Source organism: Colobus angolensis, unplaced genomic scaffold, assembly GCF_000951035.1.
Source record: "Colobus angolensis palliatus isolate OR3802 unplaced genomic scaffold, Cang.pa_1.0 Scaffold100, whole genome shotgun sequence".
Classification (NCBI taxonomy): domain Eukaryota; kingdom Metazoa; phylum Chordata; class Mammalia; order Primates; family Cercopithecidae; genus Colobus; species Colobus angolensis.
Genome location: NW_012110920.1, coordinates 8,436,292 through 8,446,183, shown reverse-complemented (window position 1 = coordinate 8,446,183; position 9,892 = coordinate 8,436,292). Strand labels below are relative to the sequence as shown.

Genomic DNA, 9,892 nt, shown 5'->3' with positions numbered 1-9,892 from the left:
TGAAATTGAGGCAATAATAGCCTACCAACCAAAAAAAATCCAGGACCAGAAGGATTTACAGTCAAATTCTATCAGAGGTACAGAGAGGAGCTGGTACCATTCCTTCTGAAACTATTGCAATCAATAGAAAAAGAGGGAATCCTCCCTAACTCATTCTATGAGGCCAGCATCATCCTGATACCAGAGCCTGGCAGAGACAACAACAAAAAGGGAATTTTAGAGCAATATCTCTAATGAACATCGATGCAAAAATCTTCAATAAAATACTGGCAAACCGAATGCAGCAGCACATCAAAGAGCTTATCGACCACAATCAAGTTGGCATCATCCCTGGGATGCAAGGCTGGCTCAACACACACAAATCAATAAACGTAATCCAGCATATAAACAGAGCCAAAGACAAAAAACACATGATTATCTCAATAGATGCAGAAAAGGCTTTGGACAAAATTAAACTGCCCTTCATGTTAAAAACTCTCAAAAAACTAGGTATTAATGGGACATATCTCAAAATAAGAAGAGCTATTTATGACAAACCCACAGCCAATATCACACTTGATGGACAAAAACTGGAAGCATTCCCTTTGAAAACTGGTACAAGACAGGGATGCCCTCTCTCATCACTCCTATTCAACATAGTGTTGGAAGTTCTGGCCAGGGAAATCAGGCAGGAGAAAGAAATAAAGGGTATTCAATTAGGAAAAGAGGAAGTCAAATTGTCCCTGTTTGCAGATGACATGATTGTATATTTAGAAAACCCCATTGTCTCAGCCCAAAATCTTCTTAAGCTGATAAGCAACTTCAGCAAAGCCTTAGGATACAAAATCAATGTGCAAAAATCACAAGTATTCCTATACACAAATAACAGACAAAGAGTCAAATCATTAGTGAACTCCCATTCACAATTGCTTCAAAGAGAATAAAATACCTAGGAATCCAACTTACAAGGGATGTGAAGGACCTCTTCAAGGAGAACTACAAACCACTGCTCAATGAAATAAAAGAGGACACAAACAAATGGAAGAACATTCCATGCTCATGGATAGGAAGAATTAATATTGTGAAAATGGTCATACTGCCCAAAGTAATTTATAGATTCAATGCCATCCCCATCAAGCTACCAATGACTTTCTTCACAGAATTGGAAAAAACTACTTTAAAGTTCATATGGAACCAAAAAAGAGCCTGCATTGCCAAGACAATCCTAAGCCAAAAGAACAAAGCTGGAGGCATCACGCTACCTGACTTCAAACTATACTACAAGGCTACAGTAACCAAAACAGCATGGTACTGGTACCAAAACAGAGATATAGACCAATGGAAAAGAACAGAACCCTTGGAAATAATATCACACATCTACAGCCATCTGATCTTTGACAAACCTGACAAAAACAAGAAATGGGGAAAGGATTCCCTATTTAATAAATGGTGCTGGGAAAACTGGCTAGCCATATGTAGAAAGCTGAAACTGGATCCCTTCCTCACACCTTATACAAAAATTCGTTCAAGATGGATTAAAGACTTAAATGTTAGACCTAAAACCATAAAAACCCTAGAAGAAAACCTAGGCAATACCATTCAGGACATAGGCATGGACAAGGACTTCATGACTAAAACACCAAAAGCAATGGCAACAAAAGCCAAAATTGATAAATGGGATCTAATTAAACCAAAGAGCTTCTGTACAGGAAAAGAAACTATCATCGGAGTGAACAGGCAACCTAAAGAAGGGGAGAAAATTTTTACAATTTACCCACCTGACAAAGGGCTAATATCCAGAATCTACAAATAATTTAAACAAATTTACAAGAAAAAAATCAAACAACCCCATCAAAAAGTGGGTGAAGGATATTAACAGACACTTTTCAAAAGAAGACATTTATGCAGCCAACAGACACATGAAAAAATGCTCATCATCATTGGCCGTCAGAGAAATGCAAATCAAAACCACAACGAGATACCATCTTACACCAGTTAGAATGGCAACCATTAAAAAGTCAGGAAACAACAGGTGCTGGAGAGGATGTGGAGAAAAAGGAACACTTTTACACTGTTGGTGGGACTGTAAACTAGTTCTACCATCGTGGAAGACAGTGTGACGATTCCTCAAGGATCTAGAACTAGAAATACCATTTGACCCAGTCATCCCATTACTGGGGATATACCCAAAGGGTTATAAATCATGCTGCTATAAAGACATATGCACAAAGATGTTCACTGTGGCACTATTCACAACAGCAAAGACTTGGAACCAACCCAAATGTCCATCAATGACAGACTGGATTAAGAAAATGTGGTACATATAAACCATGGAATACTATGCAGCCATAAGAAAGGATGAGTTCGTGTCCTTTGTGGAGACATGGATGAAGCTGGAAACCATCACTGTCAGCAAACTATCGCAAGGACAGAAAACCAAACACCACATGTTCTCACTCATAGGTCGGAATTGAACAATGAGAACATTTGAACACTTGGACACAGGGTGGGGAACATCACACACCGGGGCCTGTCGTGGGGTAGTGGGACATGGGAGGGACAGCATTAGGAGATATAACTAATGTAAATGACAGGTTAATGGGTGCAGCACACCAACATGGCACATGTATACATATGTAACAAACCTGCACGTTGTGCACATGTACCCTAGAACTTAAAAGTATATATTAAAAAAAAACAGTGAAAGATCTTTACAATGAAAATAAAAAAACACTGATGTATGAAATTGAAAAGACCACAAAAAAGGAAGGATAGTGCATGTTCATGGATTGGAAGAATCAATACTGTTAAAATATCCATACTCTTTAAAGCAGTCTACAGATTCAATGCAAACCCTATAAAAATACCAGTGACATTCTTCATGGAAATGGGGAAAATATCCTAAAATTTATACAGAACCAGAAAAGACCCAGAATAGCCAAAGCTATTCCGAGCAAAAAGAACAAAACTAGAGGAATCACATTACCTGACTTCAAATTATACTACAAAGCTACAGTAACCCAAACAGCATGGTACTAGCATAAAAACACACACACAGACCAATGGAACAGAATAGAGAACCCAGAAACAAACCCATATGTCTACAGTGAACTCATTTTCGACAAAGGTAACAAAAGCATATATTGAGGAAAAGACATTGTCTTCTATAAATGGTGCTGGGAAAACTGGATATCCAGATGTAGAAGAATGAAACTAGACCTCCATCTCTTGCCAGATACAAAAATCAAATCAAAATGGACTAAAGACTTAAATTTATGACCTCAAATTATAAAACTATTACAAGAAAACATTAGGAGAAACTCTCCAGGACATTGGACTGGTCAACGATTTCTTGAGTAATACCCCATAAGCACAGGCAACTGAAACACAAATGTACAAATGGGATCATATGAAGTTAAAAAGCTTCTGCACAGCAAAGGAAACAATCACCAAAGTGAAAAGACAACCCACAGAATAGGAGAAAATTCCTTCAAACTATATCTTGAATATAAAAGGAGCTGAAACAACTCTATAGGAAAAAAATCTAATAATCCTATTTTAAAATGGGCAAAAGGTCTGAATAGACATTTCCTGAAAGAAGACATACAAATGGCAAACAGGCATATGAAAAGGTGCTCAACATCACTGATTATCAAAGAAATGCAAATCAAAACTAGAATGAGATATCATCCAACCCTAGGTAAAATCGGTTTTATCCAAAAGACAGGCAATAACAAATGCTGAGAAGGATGTTGACAAACGGGAACCCTCATACACTGTTGGCAGGAATGTAAATTAGTATAACCACTACGGAGAACAGTTTGAAAGTTCCTCAAAAAACTAAGAAGAGAGCTATGATAAGATCCAACAATCTCATTCCTAGGTATAGACCCAAAAGAAAAGAAATCAGTATGTCAAAGAGATATCTGCACTCTGGTGTTTACTTCAGCATTATTCATAATAGCCAAGATCTGGAAGCAATCTAAACATCCATCAACAGATGAATGTGGTACAAATACACAATGGAGCACTATTCAGCCAAAAAAAGGAATGAGATCCTGTCATTTGCAACAAAGGATGGAAATGGAGGTCATTATTTTAAGTGACAAAAGTCAGGCACAGAAAGACAAAATTCACATGTTGTCACCTATTTGTGGGAGCTAAAAATGAAAACAACTAAACTCATGGTGATAGCAGAATGATCGTTACCAGAAGCTTAGAAGGATAGTTGGAGGTGGGGAAGGGAGGATGATTAATGAGTATAAAAATATAGCTAGAATGTATAAGATTTCGTATTTTATAGCACAACAGGGTGACTACAGTCAACAATAATTTATTGTACATTTTAAAATAACTAAAAGAGTCTGGGCACGGTGGCTCACGCCTATAATCCCAGCACTTTGGGAGGCTGAGGTGGGCAGATCACATGAGGTCAGGACTTCGAGACCAGCCTGGCCAACATAGTGAAACCCTGTCTCTACTGAAAATACAAAAATTAGCCAGGTGTGGTGGCGCATGCGTGTAGTCCCAGCTACTTGGGAGGTTGTGGCAAAACTGCTGAATCCAGGAGGCGGAGGTTGCAGTGAGCCGAGATCGCGTCATTGCACTCCAGCCTGGGCAACAGGACAAGACTCTGTCTCAAAAAATAAAAATAAATAAAAATAAAAAATAAAATAAAATAACTAAAAAAGTGTAAGTGAATTGTTTGTAACACAAAGAAAGAATAAAAGCTTGAGGTGACGGATAACCCAATTACCCTGATAGGATTATTATGCATTGCATGCCTGTATCAAAATATCTCATGTATCCCATACATATACTCACCTATTACTCACAAAATATTTTTTTAAATACAAGGAAAAAAATTAGAAACATTGTAAATGTCCATCCACAGGACAATAGATAAACTGTGCTTTATTCGTCCAATAGAGTATTATATGGCGGAGAAAATTAATGAACTACAGCTACACAAAAATATGAATAAATCATAAAAACAAAATATTGTGTGAAAAAGTAGCCAGAGAAAACTGGAGAAAATGTATTATTCTTATAATACCCCAAACCAAATAAGCTAAACAAAATAATATTTCAAGATACATCCATTTGTAATAAAATTATTTTCAAAAGGCATGAGAAGGAGCAACACAAAATCTAGGATATTACTTTTAATGGGAAAGCAAGCGAACAGAAGAAGGAAGAAAAATACTGGAAGATAATCATATTGGTAATGTTTAGTTAAATAGGTTCATGATGCTCTTTTTATTATTACACGTCTAAGTTTTATATATGTTACAAATAGTTCATAAACTTATATGAACTAAATTAAATTTAGGGAAGCAAATTGATAGTCCATTTTTGTCAACATAAAATGACATATGTATTATATAGTACATAAAACTATACATATTTATTTACATCAATTTTATTTATTTCCATGTGCACAGAGGAAAAATCTAAGGTTGTACAGCAAATATTTAAGAGTGATAACCATAGGGAAATTAAATAAAGAGAAAGGAGTGTAGCTATTTTACTTTTCATTTAATTTATGTCCATATTACTTGCATTTATTTCAAAGCACATAGGCTATTTTATAACTATGTTAACACCAAAATTAAAAAGAATCTAAAGAATTGTAATTATAAGGTTTTACCTGTCACATAGTTTTCTGAGAAGTATTTGAAAAGCAGCAAAGGACACTATAAGCTTAGCACCACCATGTTAACTACCATGTTAACCAATCCTTGACTTATAGCTCTTCAAATTCCTTATAGATTGTTTCTTAATTAATAAGTACAATATCTTCTAATAGCCAAATCTTACTCTTATATTACTCACAATTACTAACCTTTCTTTTTTCCCTCCATTTATTTGTTTTCTCTCTTCTCTTCTTAATTTTTCCCTGGGTAGCATCTAAAAGTTTAAAAAGATTTGGGGCCGGGTGCGGTGGCTCAAGCCTGTAATCCCAGCACTTTGGGAGGCCGAGACGGGCGGATCACGAGGTCAGGAGATCGAGACCACCCTGGCTAACATGGTGAAACCCCGTCTCTACTAAAAAATACAAAAAAACTAGCCGGGCGACGTGGCGGGCGCCTGTAGTCCCAGCTGCTTGGGAGGCTGAGGCAGGAGAATGGCGTAAATCCAGGAGGCGGAGCTTGCAGTGAGCTGAGATCCGGCCACTGCACTCCAGCCTGGAAAAAAAAAATAAAAATAAAAATAAAAATAAAAAGATTTGGAAGTTTCAGTTCTAACATTAAAAATTATTTTATTGATTAAAGAATTTGAAGAATTAAAATAATTAAGATTGAGATTTTAATCAACTTTATTATGTTTGTTGGAAGAATCTTACAAGATACAAATAGCAGATAAAATTGTTTAATTTGCCAGGCATGGTGGTGCACATCTGTAATTCCAGCATTTTGAGAGGCTGAGGCAGGCAGATCACTTGAGCTCAGGAGTTTGAGACCAGCCTGGGCAACATGGCAAAACCTTGTGCCTACCAAAAATACAAAAATTAGCCAGACATGTGGAGTGCACCTGTAGTCCCAGCTACTCAACAGGCTGAGGTGGGAGGATCGCTTGAGCCCAGCAGGTCAAGGTTGCAGTGAGCCAAGATCATGCCACTGCACTCCAGCTTGGTGACAGAGTGAGGCACTGTCTCGAAAAAAAAGAAGAAAAAAGAAAAAAGTTTAATTATAGTTGTATCCCAGTATAAATGCACGGCGTCTAGGAACCCATCCAAAAGACAATGCTCTCCTAGGTCCACTAGAATGCAACCTCCAATTAATCTAGGGAATATAAGGTGTTATTAGCAGAAACTATGTGAATGCAACTATTAAGCAGTATACTGGAAAATATCAATGAATTATTTTAATTAAAACATGGAAAAGGAGGATGGGTGTGGTGGCTCATGTCGTCTGTAATTTCAGCACTTTGGGAGGCTGAGGCAAGTGGATCACTTGAGGTTAGGAGTTTGATACCAGCCTGGGGAACATGGTGAAACCTCATTTTTACTAAAAATACAAAAATTAGCCGTGCATGGTGGTGGGCACTTGTAATCTCAGCTACTCAAGAGGCTGAGGCAGGAGAATCACTTGAACCTGGGAGGCGGAGGTTGCAGTAAGCTAAGATTGTGCCACTGCACTCCAGCCTGGGCAACAGAGCGAGACTCTGTCTCAAAATTAAAAAATAAAAAAAAGAAGAATAAGAAAAAGGACATAGAAAAGGAGAATGTTAGTTTGCCACCATATTAACTACTCCATTCTACAAAAGACAACCATTTCCCTGACTAGAAGCAAAGGTTACCGATGTGATTTTTGTATTATCCAGCTTGGGGTTGTCTGTTCCTTGAATCTTTAGTTGATGTCTTTCATCTGTTTGGGGAAACTTTTAGGCATTTGCTTTTCTTTCCTTCTTCAATTCCAATTATAATGTTAGATCTCATTACTGTGTCTCACATGTCCCTAACATTTTCTTCTGTATCTTTCTTTTTTTTCCTCCTGATGTGACTTCCAGTTTACTAATTCTTTGTGTGTGTGTCTAATCTACTGAAAAATCTATCTAAATTGCTAATTTTAGATAACGAATTTTTATTCTGGAATTTATACCTGATTCTTTCTTACAGTTGATAAATCTCTATTTTCTTAAATACATTAATCACAACTATTTAAACTTTATTGCCAGCTAACTCAACATCTGTATTACCTGTAGGGCTGTTACTATTTTTTTCTCTTGTTTTTCAGTCACGTAGGCATATCTAGAAATTTTTTATTAAAAGTTATGTATGCTGTACTAAAAAATTCTAGAGATTCTAGATGATGTTATCCATCTCTCAAGATTATTTATCCTCCACCAGGCAAACAGAATGATGGATGATGATCTAAACTCAACTAGGGATGCAGAGATGAGATTAAAATTCCAGTAAGGCTCAATTTACCTCTGATTCATTCCTATCCCTCCTGGGTTTTCTACAGAAGGTCTGTGTTACTGGAAGCAGAAGTCAATAAAAGAAATTTATTTAATAGTGTAAACCCACAACTACAAACTGAATAGGAATTAGCTGCTCATCTTTTTCCTGGAAGTTATAGGTTCTCCAGTAAAATAAGAGGAAAATAAAAGAGGAAGAAACAATATGATCCAGAAAATGGGTGACCAAACCCAAAAGAGAGGTAAAGGATATATCCAGAATGAAGACAAAAGAACTTAATATCACAGTTGCTTAACAGGTCTTAAGAACAGTAAGTCCAAATGGATTATGTTAAATGGATCTAGGAGAGAATCCCGAAATGAAATTAACTGAATACCTGATGTGTCTGAACCTTTTCAAAGGTAATTTATACTACTACAACACATCACAAACACAGAAAACTAAACAAATTTTATTAACCGGGTGCGGTGGCTCACGCCTGTAATCCCAGCACTTTGGGAGTCCGAGGCGAGCAGATCATGAAGTCAGGAGATCGAGACCATCCTGGCTAACATGGTGAGACCCTGTCTCTACTAAAAATAGAAAAAATTAGCCAGGTGTGGTGGCACACGCCTGTAATTCCAGCTACTCAGGAGGCTGAGGCAGGAGAATCGCTTGAACCTGGGAGGCGGAGGTTGCCGTGAGCCAAGATCACACCAGTGCACATCAGCCTGGGCAACAGAGTGAGACTCCATCTCAAAAAAAATAAATAAATAAAATAAAATAATAATAATAATTATTAACTGTAAGGAATAAAAAAGTTGTGCTACAAAGGAACCATTATATGGTTCAGCTGTGAACAGCATAGCATCTACATAGCCATAACAATTAAACTATTAAATTATCAAAGTTACAATAAAGAAATCCTATTTAGGAGGATGGGAGGAAGAAAGTAAATGTAGGGGGAAATAGTGGTTTAAAACAAAAGTAGCTAAATTCTAATCATCCATAGAGCCTAAAAGTGAAAAATGTAGAAATGATTACATAAACAAGTTATGGAACCATATCTATCAGAGATAGATATTCAAACAGACTGCTAAAAGAGTTTGAAATGCCTGCTTCTGGAAATCGGGATTCGGAAGAATCATTCTGAAATTATCAATTAATGGGAGGGTAGAATAACGACATTTTGAGATATGCCAAGACTCAGAAAATTTACTTCCCAGACAACATTTTGTAAAATGTTATTTGACAGTGTACTCCAACAGTCAAGGCAGAACACTAAGATTAGAGAGGAAGACATGAATCTAAGAAAACAGTGGATCCAACCCAGAAGACCAGTGAGCGGAGATCCTAGGATAACAGAGAAATAGCAGGCCTTGAGGGTAGAAAATGGTCTAGATTACACTAGGCAGGCAAGAACATCTCCAGAGAAAAGAAATGAACTCTAAGGAATAGTATAATTAAAAGGATAGAAAATCTTTTCATTATGGCAGTTATATGATCTTTTCAACAATAAAAAACAAGAAGGAGAACTAGAAACTCTAAGAAAAATAAAAACTATGGCCGGGCGCGGTGGCTCAAGCCTGTAATCTCAGCACTTTGGGAGGCTGAGGCAAGTGGATCACTTGAGGTTAGGAGTTTGATACCAGCCTGGGGAACATGGTGAAACCTCATTTTTACTAAAAATACAAAAATTAGCCGTGCATGGTGGTGGGCACTTGTAATCTCAGCTACTCAAGAGGCTGAGGCAGGAGAATCACTTGAACCTGGGAGGCGGAGGTTGCAGTAAGCTAAGATTGTGCCACTGCACTCCAGCCTGGGCAACAGAGCGAGACTCTGTCTCAAAATTAAAAAATAAAAAAAAGAAGAATAAGAAAAAGGACATAGAAAAGGAGAATGTTAGTTTGCCACCATATTAACTACTCCATTCTACAAAAGACAACCATTTCCCTGACTAGAAGCAAAGGTTACCGATGTGATTTTTGTATTATCCAGCTTGGGGTTGTC

At 37.2% G+C, this 9,892-nt stretch overlaps 1 long non-coding RNA gene across 1 annotated transcript in view; it reads right to left on the bottom strand.

The window, feature by feature from the left end:
• Positions 1-5,823: 5,823 nt before the first annotated feature.
• LOC105509237 overlaps positions 5,824-9,892 on the bottom strand; it is a 14,607-nt gene continuing 10,538 nt past the window's right edge. Inside the window, exon 4 of the long non-coding RNA XR_001001406.1 lies at positions 5,824-5,889. This is a non-coding gene — a long non-coding RNA (uncharacterized LOC105509237). The remainder of the gene's footprint in view (positions 5,890-9,892) is intronic.